At 42.0% G+C, this 13343-nt stretch overlaps 1 protein-coding gene across 2 annotated transcripts in view; it reads right to left on the reverse strand.

Moving 5' to 3' along the window:
• Positions 1 to 9720, reverse strand: part of ELF5 (E74 like ETS transcription factor 5) — a 63192-nt gene extending 53472 nt beyond the window's left edge. For both annotated transcript variants that reach the window (XM_089684630.1, XM_089684629.1), the window contains exon 1: positions 9641 to 9720. The gene's annotated coding sequence lies outside the window, so the exon portion shown is untranslated. The remainder of the gene's footprint in view (positions 1 to 9640) is intronic.
• Between the last annotated feature and the right edge of the window lie 3623 nt (positions 9721 to 13343).

The following is a 13343-nucleotide window of genomic DNA, read 5'->3' on the forward strand; positions in this document are numbered from 1 at the left end:
ACATTTTTTTGCATGGAAATATGTAGTTTTTTATTGTAGGCCTGTAATTTTTAGGAATAACTCACTGAAATCTGTCCAAACAAGAGTCTAGTAAACATCCCAGGGATGATAAAATTTGAAACACGAAATCATAAATTATAATTTAATAAATAATCATAAAAAATAATAATATAATAATAATAATAAATTTAATTCAATAATGTAATCAAACCAAAAACACTGAAATTTGAAATACAGAGGCAAATTCGCACATCGCTGAGCAAAGTCACAAAATCGTTTTCAGTGTCTGATGACGAATTTCCCCCATGAATCATTATCACTCAATTCTGCAAGTGGTTCTGATTTACTATCGCTGTTCTCTAGCCGGTCTAAAACCGCTTTTGACGTAAAGGGACGCTTTTTGGATGCCATGGACTTTTCTAAGTTTCCAGGCAGAAAGAACATTCAAAATGCAGGCAGGGCGCCGGACAAAGCAGTAGGGACAAAATGTATGCGAAATGCATTGAAATAGCAATGACAGCAAAATGAAATTTTCTAAAAATTTCAAATTTCCCCCCGGTTCCAGCGCCCGTACGTCCCGACGTCACAGGGACCAGAAAACGGAAGCCGGATGACGGCATCGGCCGGAGGAGATGGCCGGGGACGCTGCAGGGGACACATCGCGGGAGCGAAGGACAAGGTAAGTGCTGCAGGGACCCCCAGAGCAACGCCACATGGTAAGCCCGAGTGTAGCTTTTGGTATAGAAATTTCACCCCGAGCTACACTCGGGAATACTGCTAAGGAGGTTAAAGAGTTTTGCAGTATTACACTATTAGTGTCCCCATTGTCTCTTTGCATTGCATCTACCCTATTGGTGGTCATTGAAGACTGTCAAGCAAGAGTTTTTTCCTTGATTGGGATTCACTCTGGAGAACACATCTCACCTAAAAGCTTGTTTGACTCTTAAGCCACATAAGCTAGGAGTCCATTAAATTTGGTGAGTGTGAACCGTACCGGAAGGTGATCACGGATGGTGTGGGCATGTGGAATTTCCTTTGGCACTGTTTCTTTGATTGGAGCACTTTTTCCCCCGTTTATTTGGGACAGTGGGCTTTCTTAATTTTATACATATATATATATATATTTTGGTATTTTTTTTTTTTTTTTTTTGCACTGTGGTATTGTTTTTGTGTTAAAAATGTTATTTGTCCACTCTTTCCAGCAGATAAAGAATATACTGATCATTTTTTTCGGGGTCTAGGCTTCTTCCTAGCCAGTTCCAGTTATGATTGGTCTCTCAAAGCCACTTTTCTTGCTGGTCTTTGGGAGTTCTTGCCACTATCCCCTCAAACCAATGTTATCATGCAGAATGCAGGCCACTGCTGGTCCTGCATTGTACGTGATGATGTAAGACTGCCAACCTACATTCTGCTACTAAGAAGAGTATTGGACCGCCAGCTGCTGGAGGATCATGGAGTAAAGTCATATTTCTAAATAGAAAGAAAAAAAAAGAAAAAGTGAGCGCTATATATCAAAGCAGCTGGGACACCAAAAAAGGTACCGATACAACCTCTCCAAAATTAATAATATAAATAAAGCGCTTATAAATATCATGCAGTAAATGTGAGCAGAAAGATTGGTATATGGTGCACAAAAAGTCCATGTGATGGTCAAGATCTTAGATGTCGTAGTGAGGATTTCTTCCTAGCCACTTCTGGTGATAAGTATATAAATTGCGCACTCACCAGATGCACAAAGTTATTGCGCATTTGAGAAAACTATGTCTCAGTAGGTAAAACCGTGGTGTCTTAGAAGGGACTTCTCCCATCTGGTATGGATTCCTCCCTGGGTGACTCCTGGATGGTAGCAGCTCATCTCTCCTCTGCAAAGAACTCTGCGAATGGTTGGACTCATACAGAGACCAAAACAGGATGAGGCCACATAGCGTGATACTGCTTCAATATTTATTCCAGTCAAAATATATAGTAACAGAAAAAACACTGACCATGGACAGGCAAGATGGCTGCCGGACCACCACAGGGTCTCAGCAGCGTGACGTCACGGCGATGTAGCTCCTCTCTGACGCGTTTCGTGCTACGCACATACTCATATGGGGTATGCTATCATATTTCTGGGTGGGTGGAGGCTCAGGGCCTTACGGTATACAGTAATCCTTGGATTATTCTCTTGCAGGTATGTCCAGTTTGTAGTGTTTATTTGCTTGGTTATTGTTTATGATTTGCTTTTCTTCTTTGTCCCTCTTCTTCCTCCCCCCCTCTCTCTCCTCCTCTTCCTCCCTGCTCTTTCCCTTTTTCTCTTTTCTCTTCCCCCCCATTCACTCCGGATGACCAGTTGACTCAGTATGATCCTTAGCGTTGGAATGCTATGTGTATTGTATTTCTACTGCTTGCCATAAGTTTGCATGTTCTTATGTACCTTGCTTTGTTATACTTTTGTACGATTTCAATAAACGCAACTGTTAAAAAAAAAGTATGTCATATTTTCCATTAAATCATCCCTTTATAAAATAATCCCCTTATGTTCATCACCAGCTGGGTTTTTTGGTTGGGACAAATGTAATTATTTTTTTAACAACCAAAATGTTATTTTATTGAAGACAATGGCATTGGTACCAATTCACAACAAATGTAATTATTTAAGTACTGCCTATAGATCCACTATGAGCTGATCCCTTTTGGGCAGGTTCACACTTTAGTGATCTGTTGCCAATGCAGCACAACAGATCAAAAAAAAGCACATGACCCTTTTCATAGCAATGCAGCACACCACAATACCCTGCATGTGCATTGTGGCACCCTACGTCATGCTTTACTGTACAATGTGTTGGGTTGTCATTTACAAAAAATGGATCTGTAAGGCACCACACATAGAAAAGGTGCATTGCTGTACATTGTGGGAACCAGGGGCGGACTGACAACTCATAGGGCCCCCGGGCAATAGGGGATCATGGGGCCCCTGTGTCCTTGCCCAAACTCAAAAAAGCCTATGAAAAAGGTACCAGGGGCATCTCATGGTGCCCCCTACTGACCCCGGCCCCTCGGGCAGTGCCCATGTTTCCAAATGGCCAGTCCGCCCCTGGTGGGAACGCGTAGCTTCTGCAACGCACAAGTGTGAACGGGTGCTTATTTCCTAAATAGTTAAAAAGTCTTTACATTTCCTTTAAGAGTGCAGTTAAAAACAGTGCGCAGAAATATACAAACTCTATTAATGATCTTGGTAACAATCTCTTACATGCTAGGGCCATGCCACATGAACCAATCTATATTAACTACAAAATCTTTTCTCTAAGCGGTGTCATTTGTTGCTCGGAATAAATAAACTGCAGTCAATAAAAGGTCTGTGTTGCTGCACGTCTAGCAATTTGTTGCTCTCTTACTAATCATTTGGCTTTTTTGCAACAGTTGGAGCTACCTGCAGAATTGCCAAATTTAGCAGCTACTCATGACTCCAGCCAGCAATGTTCAAAGCTCATGGCTAAACCACACCATTTTAATTTCATGCTACTCAGCAATTTACCACTTCTTGACAATGATCTAATTTGAAACAAATTTAAATCCGTGTGCCACGTAGGGTTGAATCACTCAGCAGCACTAAATTAAAACCACCTGTGTAGTTTAGCCCAAAGGCTTGTGTCATACCAACTATATAGCAGAGATGAGAAGCAGATACAGATCTCTCGGTTTATCGTCTTTCAAGATCTTTTCCCTTTTCAGGAAGGATATACATTTGCATTTGCTTCCCAGACTGAGCATACTCTTCCACCTCAAATTCCAAGAACCATTGAGTACACCCATCTTGAACCCTGAGACAGAGCCAATGAACGCGTCCACTTTAAACTCTGTTGGAAAGCTAGTGAGTACACCCATCTCAAACTCTGTTGGAGACCCACTGAGTACACCCAACTCAACCTCTACTGGAAAGCTAGTGAGTACACCCATCTCAAACTCTGTTGGAGACCCAATGAGTACATCCACCTTAAACTCTACTGGAAAGCTAGTGAGGACACCCATCTCAAACTCTGTTGGAGACCCAATGAGTACACCCACTTCAAACTCTACTGGAAAGCTAGTGAGGACACCCATCTAAAACTCTATTGGAGACCCACTGAGTACACCCACTTCAAACTCTACTGGAAAGCTAGTGAGGACACCCATCTCAAACTCTGTTGGAGACCCATTGAGTACACCCACCTCAAACTCTACTGGAAAGCTAGTGAGTACACCCATCTCAAACTCTGTTGGAGACCCAATGAGTACATCCACCTTAAACTCTACTGGAAAGCTAGTGAGGACACCCATCTCAAACTCTGTTGGAGACCCACTGAGTACACCCAACTCAACCTCTACTAGAAAGCTAGTGAGTACACCCATCTCAAACTCTGTTGGAGACCCAATGAGTACATCCACCTTAAACTCTACTGGAAAGCTAGTGAGCACACCCATCTCAAACTCTGTTGGAGACCCATTGAGCACATCCGCCTCAAACTGTACTGGAAAGCTAGTGAGTACACCCATCTCAAACTCTGTTGGAGACCCAATGAGTACATCCACCTTAAACTCTACTGGAAAGCTAGTGAGGACACCCATCTGAAACTCTGTTGGAGACCCATTGAGTACAACCACCTCAAACTCTACTGGAAAGCTAGTGAGTACACTCATCTCAAACTCTGTTGGAGACCCAGTGAGTACATCCACCTTAAACTCTGTTGGAAAACCAGTAAATACACCCACCTTAAACTATGTTGCAGAGCTGCTGAGTACCTCCACCTCAAACTCTGTTGGAGATCTGGAGAGTACATCCATTTCATACTCTGTTGGAGTAGGGTTGCCACCTCATCCCTTTAAACCCGAACACACATTAATTATATAGGTTCTGAGGCTAATTTATTGCAGATAAGGCACTGAGTGAGTTTAATTGCCACCTAAATCAGCCACAGAACCTGTGTAATTAATATGTGTTCAGGCTTAAAGGGATGAGGTGTCAACCATATGTTGGAGAGCCAATGCGTACATCCACCTCAAACTCTATTAGAGTGCCAGTGAGTACACCCATAGTGATAAGCATAGTAATATAATTGCCGTGTATTTACTAAAACTTCACCATTGTAACAACCATGATGCCAATTGCTGATATTTAAGAGGAAGTGCTGATAAAATTTACAATAATGTTATTTTTCATTAACTATTATTATTATTAATGGTATCATTTTTTAAAGTAATATTATTTTCATATAATGTTTGGGGGTCAGTCTGAAACTTCATGAGAGGGTCAAAGAGCTGAAGCATTTGGGGATCTCTGATGTGGTTAGTTGCTATTTCTAGCAATTATTTGATAGAGACTTCAGTGCTACAATTGACCTACTAAAAATCTCCCGTGTAGCTCTAGTCTAATAAGATTACTGCTTGCAAGTGGTTTCATCCCTCAGTAGCTCTTCCACCTTAAGGGTCCATTCAGTCCATGCATTGCGTTACCACGTTACCCATCACTTTCTTGGCATGAAGTGAGGAAAAATCTCCCCAGCAGGGCCACAAACAGCAATAAATCCTGACAGAGTCTCTAACCCTTCCATGTTATATCCAGAACAAAATAAACCATTTCAACTAGAACTGCGCTCAGAGATTACTCTTGTGCAACGAGTCTGAGACCTTCATATTTGCATTCAGGTGAAATTGTGTCAGGATCCGGGTCTGAACATGCAACCTCTACTGTGTTGGCAATGTCTCTTCTTGCTGAGCTACCTGGGATGCTGGACAGCTCCCTGTACAATTCCTTGATTGAACCCTGAACCCTTTGCTCCTCCCACGAACTTCCTATTTTAGCCACGCCGTGGGCTGTGAGCAGCACAGTGGCTAAATGGTTATCACTTCCACCTGGCAATACTAGGGTTGTTGGTTTGAATCCCAACCACGGCACCACCTAGCTGGAGTTTGTATGTTCTCCCTGTGACTGCATAGGTTTCCTCGAGGTACTCCAGTTTCCTCCTACACTCCAAAGACATGCTGATAGGTTAAATGGATCCTGTCTAAATTGCCCTAGTATATGTATGTATGAATGTGAGTTAGGGACCTTAGATTGTACACCCCTTGAGGGTTAGGGACTGATTTGAATGTACAATATATATGTAAAGCACTGCATAAGCTGACAACACTATATAAGTACCTGAAATAAATAAATAAATTCCTTTGCACATCCTGTTTGCCAGAATATTGTGCTCTTTCTAACCAATATCTTGCCCTTGTCACTTCTGCTGCTGTCCATATCTTTGCTACCACTCCTTACCAACCCTTGACTTGTTCCTCGACTACACTTCTGCTTGATCCCAACCTACAACCTCTTGTTACTGACCTTTGCCTTGTTTACTGACACCGCTTCTGCTTGATCTCTAGCTGCTATATCCGCTAATGGACCCCGTCTTGCTCACCTACTGGTGGGGTCATCCTGAGGACCGTGATCTGGTACTAACCCACAGCAAAACCCATCTCCACCATCAGGAGCTCTGGTGAGCACCGGTCAGTGCTTCGACCCCACACCTTGAGGGAGCCCGCATCATCTGCCAGGGTGACCTGCTTCTGTATTTACCCAGCTGGTCTGTGGGATCCTTTCTACTGTTATAGCTACTGGCAGTTCTGGGACAAGGTCATCTAGAGCCCAGGGCAAACATGCCAAACTGAACCCCCCCCCCCCCCAAAATATATACGCATTTTGTGTCAGCAAAAATCTTCTCCCCCCCAAAAAACAAAAATCGAGCACCAGTCTGCATGCTTAACCCCTAGGCATAAATTCCCCCTCCTCCCAGTACAAATCTTCCTCCTTTCTGAAATACCCCTCCCAGTACAAATCTTCCTCCTTTCTGAAATACCCCTCCCAGTACAAATCTTCCTCCTTTCTGAAATACCCCTCCCAGCACAAATCTTTGCCTCCCCATCCCCTCTCCCAGCTCAAATCCTCTCTCTCCCCAAATCCCCCAACACAAATCCCTGCCTCCCCCCCAAAAAATAACCCCTTCTAGCACAAATCCTCTACCACTCAAATTACCCTTCCAAGCACAAATCCTTTACCTCCACTCCAAATCCCCTGTCCTAGCACAAATCCTCCACCCTCACCAACTTTCTCCTCCTAGCACAAATACCCCCTCCCCCAAAAGAAATATCCCCTCCTAGCACAAATCTCCACCCTCTACCATATCATCTCTTCTAGAACAATCCCCCCATATTTCTCCCCCTAGAATGCTTTTTACCACCTGTTGCCCCAAAATTCCCCCTCCCAACACAAATCCCCCCCCCTCCAATCTCCTTGTGGCACCCCCCATCTCACATGATAGCACAGTGCCCAGGGCAGCCGCCCCTCCTGCCCACTCCTTGTTCCTGCCCTGGCCACTGGTCTCTGAGCTCACCACTGGCTGTGACAAATTGGCTGAAAAAAAATAAGATACTCTCATCTTTTCTTTCCCAAACAAATAAAACCCTTTGACTGGAATTGAGCTTTAACATTACTATGTAATTAGGGGTATACCTAAAGATCATGGGGCCCCATAGGAAAATTTAGGTGGGGCCCCCCTGTGACCACTTTTTGTGGCATCTGGCTATGTCAAACTATGCTGCCATTGATCTTACCATAAAGTATGCCTAAATGAAGGGCAGGTAGTGAGAAAGCTGTCAGAAAGTTTGCTAACTACTAGGGATCAGTGTTGAGGACACGAGTCAGGGAAACATGGGCAGCAGCACAGGGAATTAAATTTTAACATTCATTTTTCAGATAGCCACTCAGTCTTCATTGGCTCACCGGTCTTTTTCATTAAATTAGTACAGTGGCTAAATGTGCAGCACTTCCGCCTGGCAGCCCTAGGGTTGTTGGTTCACAATCCCAACCACGACACCACCTGCCTGGAGTTTGCATGTTCTGCGTGGGTTTCCTCCGGGTACTCCAGTTTCCTCCCACACTCCAAAGACATGCTGGTAGGTTAATTGGCTCCTGTCTAAATTGGCCCTAGTATATAAATGTGAGTTAGGGACCTTAGATTGTACATCCCTTGACGGTTAGATACTGATTTGAATGTACAATATATATATAAAAGTGCTGCGTAAATTGATGGCGCTATATAAGTACCTATAATAAATAAATAAAATAATAATATCAGCTCTCACGGTCTTCATGTAAATTCTATGTCCTCCCACCCATTCCACCATCACAGCAAGTAAGTGCTGAAAGAACAGGTCTAGTAGTCAGTAGAAAGAAAAAAAGCAATAGTTGCAGTAGCAATCATAATAATAATATCAGAATATATTAGATGAATACATTTGATGTGGATGGGGGAATTCTCCGGCTGAGCTATCATGTGCTGGCGGTGTTCTGAATACACTGATAAGCGCCATTGGCTATGGTCGGCAGTGCTAATCACATGGCATTTATCCGATAGCGCGGTTGTACAGAAGTTGATCGGTTGATTGACTTCTGTAAATTATTGTCCCTATACATGGGTCAAAATTCTTCCAGTCCCTCCTGAACTGGCCAGATTTTGATCCACGATTGGCTGGCGTAAATCACACTGAGTCAAGGAGATATAAAAGGCAATAGCTATGCGATATTAGCATTTGAAAAATTAAAAAAAAAAAAAAATTTATATATATATATATATATATATATTTATTTAAGCTGTTTCATGTCATTTTTCCTGAGCTGTGTTCACTGACTAGATCAACACAGGCTCCAAGCAAGGGTGCATAGAAAACAATTGTGCCCTATTCACACCATAATGCTGCGTTGAGGTGCAATGCGCCATGTCTGCCTTTAAAATCAATGCAATGCACGGCACCGCATTGCACCATGACGTGTCGCGATTCTCTGCAGTGCATAGACTTGAATGAAGGTTCAATTTTTGATATTTTAATAAAGTTAAAAAAATAAAAAGATAAACAGAGTCCGCATCACAATGCCTATGACTGTTGCTGCACTATCCCTCATGTGTTTTAGCAGCCCGGTGTGAATGACCCCATGGTAAGCACATACTTTTTGCTTTCTTATGTTCCCCTGCCATGTGATTTGCCTCTATCCCCCCCCCCCCATCAAGTCCTGTGTACATTTACATTTTTTGAGAAATTCGAAACCTTCCTAGGACTATGCATCCTCCCATGCAAAGGCACTTGGTAGTAACGATTGGTTGCATTGTGGTGGCCTGCTGACCCTGCCAGAAAGCTTGTTAGGTACATCCTGGCCAGCTATCTATGTGAACTACAAAACGCCTCCCTCTTTCTATGCCAAGAACTATTTTACCGGGCTCAGGTGACTGATCATGTGAGCGCAGGAAAGGTAATGTTCAAGGTTTTTTGCTTCAAATTGGAATTCCAAGAGCTTATGACCCAACCAAACAAGCAACATTTAACAAACTCCCTCTTGACAGCACCCATGAATCGCTTTCCGCTTTCAAGGCTGCTGATAACAATAACAAATGGGTCCCCGGCATGTAATCATATCTACAGCCTATTAACGTATTCATGACAATATGATATTTTAGACAGTTCTGAACCATTTGGGAAATATTTAGTATAAGCCGAGACCCCCCCGTCAGCGATTGTTGAGTAAGCCATTAAATACAGATGGACCTCAACGGTACAATCACTGAGAACTGTGACAGATGCTCACCTTGCGCAGGTTTGTACAGGTGTCTGAGAGCCGGCAGAGAATCCAGATGTCTGAGGGCACTAGAGGAACCGTCTGATGATTTGTGATATACACTGGCTGACTGTGTGTAGACAGGTTAGGTCTGTTCTTCAGGTTTCAGTTCACACCCACTGAGTGACGAATGCTGTGATTAGGGCTGGATACCGAACAGAGTTAGATACACGAGGACCAGAAAGAGATGGATCAAAGCTGCCTCTATCCAAGCCACTGATGTCACTGGAGGTCATCTCACGTACTATGGAAGACAACCCCAAAAGCCAACCTGCTAGGAGATCAGACGTTCCTTCAAGATTTTCCAAGTCCAAAAATAGAATCTTTAATTGTATCTAAAACTAAATTTTATTTTCATTTTGGATAAAATAGGGAATCATTAGAACCTCTGTTAGGTTCTCATTGCTCAAACACAAGAACAATGGATTCAGATGTTCATAAGCTCCTTTCACACAGATGGTCTGAGCTCATTTTTTCAGGCGGACCCAATCAGACTATCCATAGCTCTCTATGGAGGGGTAGGTGTCAGCGGACACCTGTCGGCATCCGCTCTGATCTTGTATGCTAAAAACAGATAGATGGGGATCCATTCCCCATCCGTTTGGCAGATCAGATGACAGTCGGATGGAAACGGACAGAAGGACCTTTTCCATCCAACTGCCCTGTAGAAAACAGCGGGCTGTGTCTGTCATCCGCCTACATAGCGGGGTTCAGCGGTGAAATCCCCCGCTGAGCAGACAGATCCTCTTGACAGAGTCTGCTCCATCTGAAAGGGGCCTAAGGGTCAATGAAATTGTCATTGGACACACTGGCTCCAGTTGAACAGCACACCACAAAACAGGGACTGCCCTCAAGAACAGGGAAAGGACCCAGAGTTGAGAATCCACACACATACAATCCAATGGGAAAGCCAAACTTCCATCCAAGAGATGTTGTTGTTTTTTTTAATCAGATCGTTTGCATTAAATTTTTAGTTTTAAACACACAAACTTACAAGTGGCATAAAATACACAACAAACTAAGGAAGGTACTCAGACATACAGTGACAGATATAGTAGCCCAAACAAAGCCTTCCGTAAATCTATAGATACCCGTAGTCAACAGACATTAGGTCGATTGGTAGCAAGGTAGGGAACATGAAATTACATTTATCAATTCCCTGACATTTTCCAAGTAAAAGGGGTACACTGTATGAACAAGAACCTGTATATTATAACCTAAACCTAACTTGCACAAATATACCAAAAAATTTATATTTTACTTATGTCTTGTATTGTTGTAAGACCTCTCAAGTAAAGTAATATCAGGACATTAAGCGTGCATACTGACTCCATATTCAAAGGGACAGTAACCTGTTTGAAATTAAATGGAATAGGACCAGACCAGGCACTGACAGTCAAGGGTTCCATAGTCTATCAAACTTTTTGGTACAATTCCTATGCTGGTATAATAGCTTTTCACGAAAAATAAAAATGTTAACTTGGTTTTTCCACTTCAGAATCGCTGGAGGGCTAGAGGACATCCATTTTTGGGCAACCACATTCCATGCTATGTAAAGCAATCTAGTTATGCAGTCTACTGCCTCGTCAGGTACCAAAGAGTCATCAAAAATATTGAGAAGACACAATTTAGGATCTAATGGTAGAGTTCAAGGTTGATTAATAGTAAACAAACCTCTTTGGTTTGATACTTCACGTGGACTCTTGGACATTTGTTTGGTGGCAGAGTTAAAGGTTGATTCATAGTAAAAAAAACCTCTTTGGCTTGATACATCACGTGGACATTTGTTTGGTGGTAGAGTTGAAGGTTGATTCATAGTAAAAAAAAACTTCTTTGGATTGATACTTCACATGGGCTCTTGGACATTTGATTGGTGGTAAAGTTGAAGGTTGATTCATAGTAAAAAAAACCTCTTTGGCTTGATACATCACGTGGACATTTGTTTGGTGGTAGAGTTGAAGGTTGATTCATAGTAAAAAAAACTTCTTTGGATTGATACTTTACATGGGCTCTTGGACATTTGATTGGTGGTAAAGTTGAAGGTTTATTCATAGTAAAAAAAAACCTCTTTGGATTAATACTTCACATGGACTCTTGGACATTTGTTTGGTGGCAGAGTTGAAGGTTTATTCATAGTAAACAAACCTCTTTGGCTTGATACTTCACATGGACTCGTGGACATTTGTTTGGTGGTAGAGTTGAAGGTTGATTCATAGTAAAAAAACATCTTTGGCTTGATAATTCATGTGGACTCTTGGACATTTCTTTGGTGCTCTCATTGGATTGTATGTATGTATGTAGGCTGTCATTGCTGTCTGTGTCCCCGCTGGGGTGCTTAATTTTTTCTCATTGACTAAAAGTAAGGAAAACTCTAACATTTTGAGTTGAAACTGTAGCTGGAAAGTAGAGTAGACAGCTATTTCTGTGACAACTGTCTAAAACTGGCCATATACCAGCAGATTTTTGTTCATCGTATGAACATTCTGAAAAATCAGAGCATTTGTCTAGACCTGCTATATCATTGGAATTCCATTAAAAATGGTTAATTTGGGGCTGGAACACACAAAAAAACCCAAAAAACTTTTTTTGAAAAAAAAAAAATACACCTAGAAGCTGATTGGTTTCTATGCACAGCTGCACCAGATTTTGTACCCTTCAGTTTTAGTAAATCAACCCCAATTTTACATTTCCTCCCGAATGATCCCCATTACCCGTTGGAATTCTGTTAATTAAAGAAACATTTTCCATCCTGCTCTTTTGAATTTTCTCGTTACCATGGTAAAAAATAATCATCAATTTGAGGACACTATTAGAAAATGGAACGAATATTCTGAAAAGAACAATTTTTAAAGAAAAATTCTAATAGTGTACGGAAAGCTTTGGAGGGGCTTTCCTTTCCTTTGGAAACACTTTCTGTTGCCTCTTGAGTTAGTAAATGAAAGAAAATATCAATATCCCGAAGAAACTCAGCAAAAAAACAAAACAAAACAAAAAAACAAAAAAAATGACAATGGTTACAACTATTACCTATTCTATCCAAAACTAAAAAACAAATATTTTGGTTTTAGGTGTCCTTGGACATGGATCCTTTTATCTGCAGAACCATTTATGTTCACTGGTCATCTGACCCTGCAGATAACTAGGTTCCAAAAATGGAAGACTAAACCCACAACAGTAAAATCAGTCTGTATATGCAGTAAAGCATGCTGGTTATACTCACTGTGGAACCTGAGAAGTTAATCCTCTGCCTTGTGTGAAAAGGCTGTTTGATCCTGTCTTCTCTGATCCTCCCCTTCTTCCACAGTCCCCATACCATCTGCTGATAGAACAGAGTCTTGGGAGCAAAATGCACATGCTTAGTTTAGTGTATATTGCTGGAGCGTTTTTTTTTCTTACGAGAGTTTGACCAGCACAGGGCCAATCAGCGCTGTCTAGACAGAGGGTCAGGGGTCCTGCAGTCTCATAGGACAATCAGGGGAGAATGAAAACTCCTCCCACAACATTAACCAGTGCTTTGCTGGGCACTGATAGAAGTCACAAAACTGCTATATATTGCTGATGAGAAAAGATATTTAGCAGTTTATATTTACTAAAATAATTGCATTTCCATGTTGTGTGTACTGTGGGAGACCAGATATAGTGAATGCAGGGACCGGGGAGACCAGATGTGGTG

Source organism: Staurois parvus, unplaced genomic scaffold (genome assembly GCF_062004578.1).
Source record: "Staurois parvus isolate SC_StPar_1 unplaced genomic scaffold, SC_StPar_1.0 ptg000350l, whole genome shotgun sequence".
Classification (NCBI taxonomy): Eukaryota; Metazoa; Chordata; class Amphibia; order Anura; family Ranidae; genus Staurois; species Staurois parvus.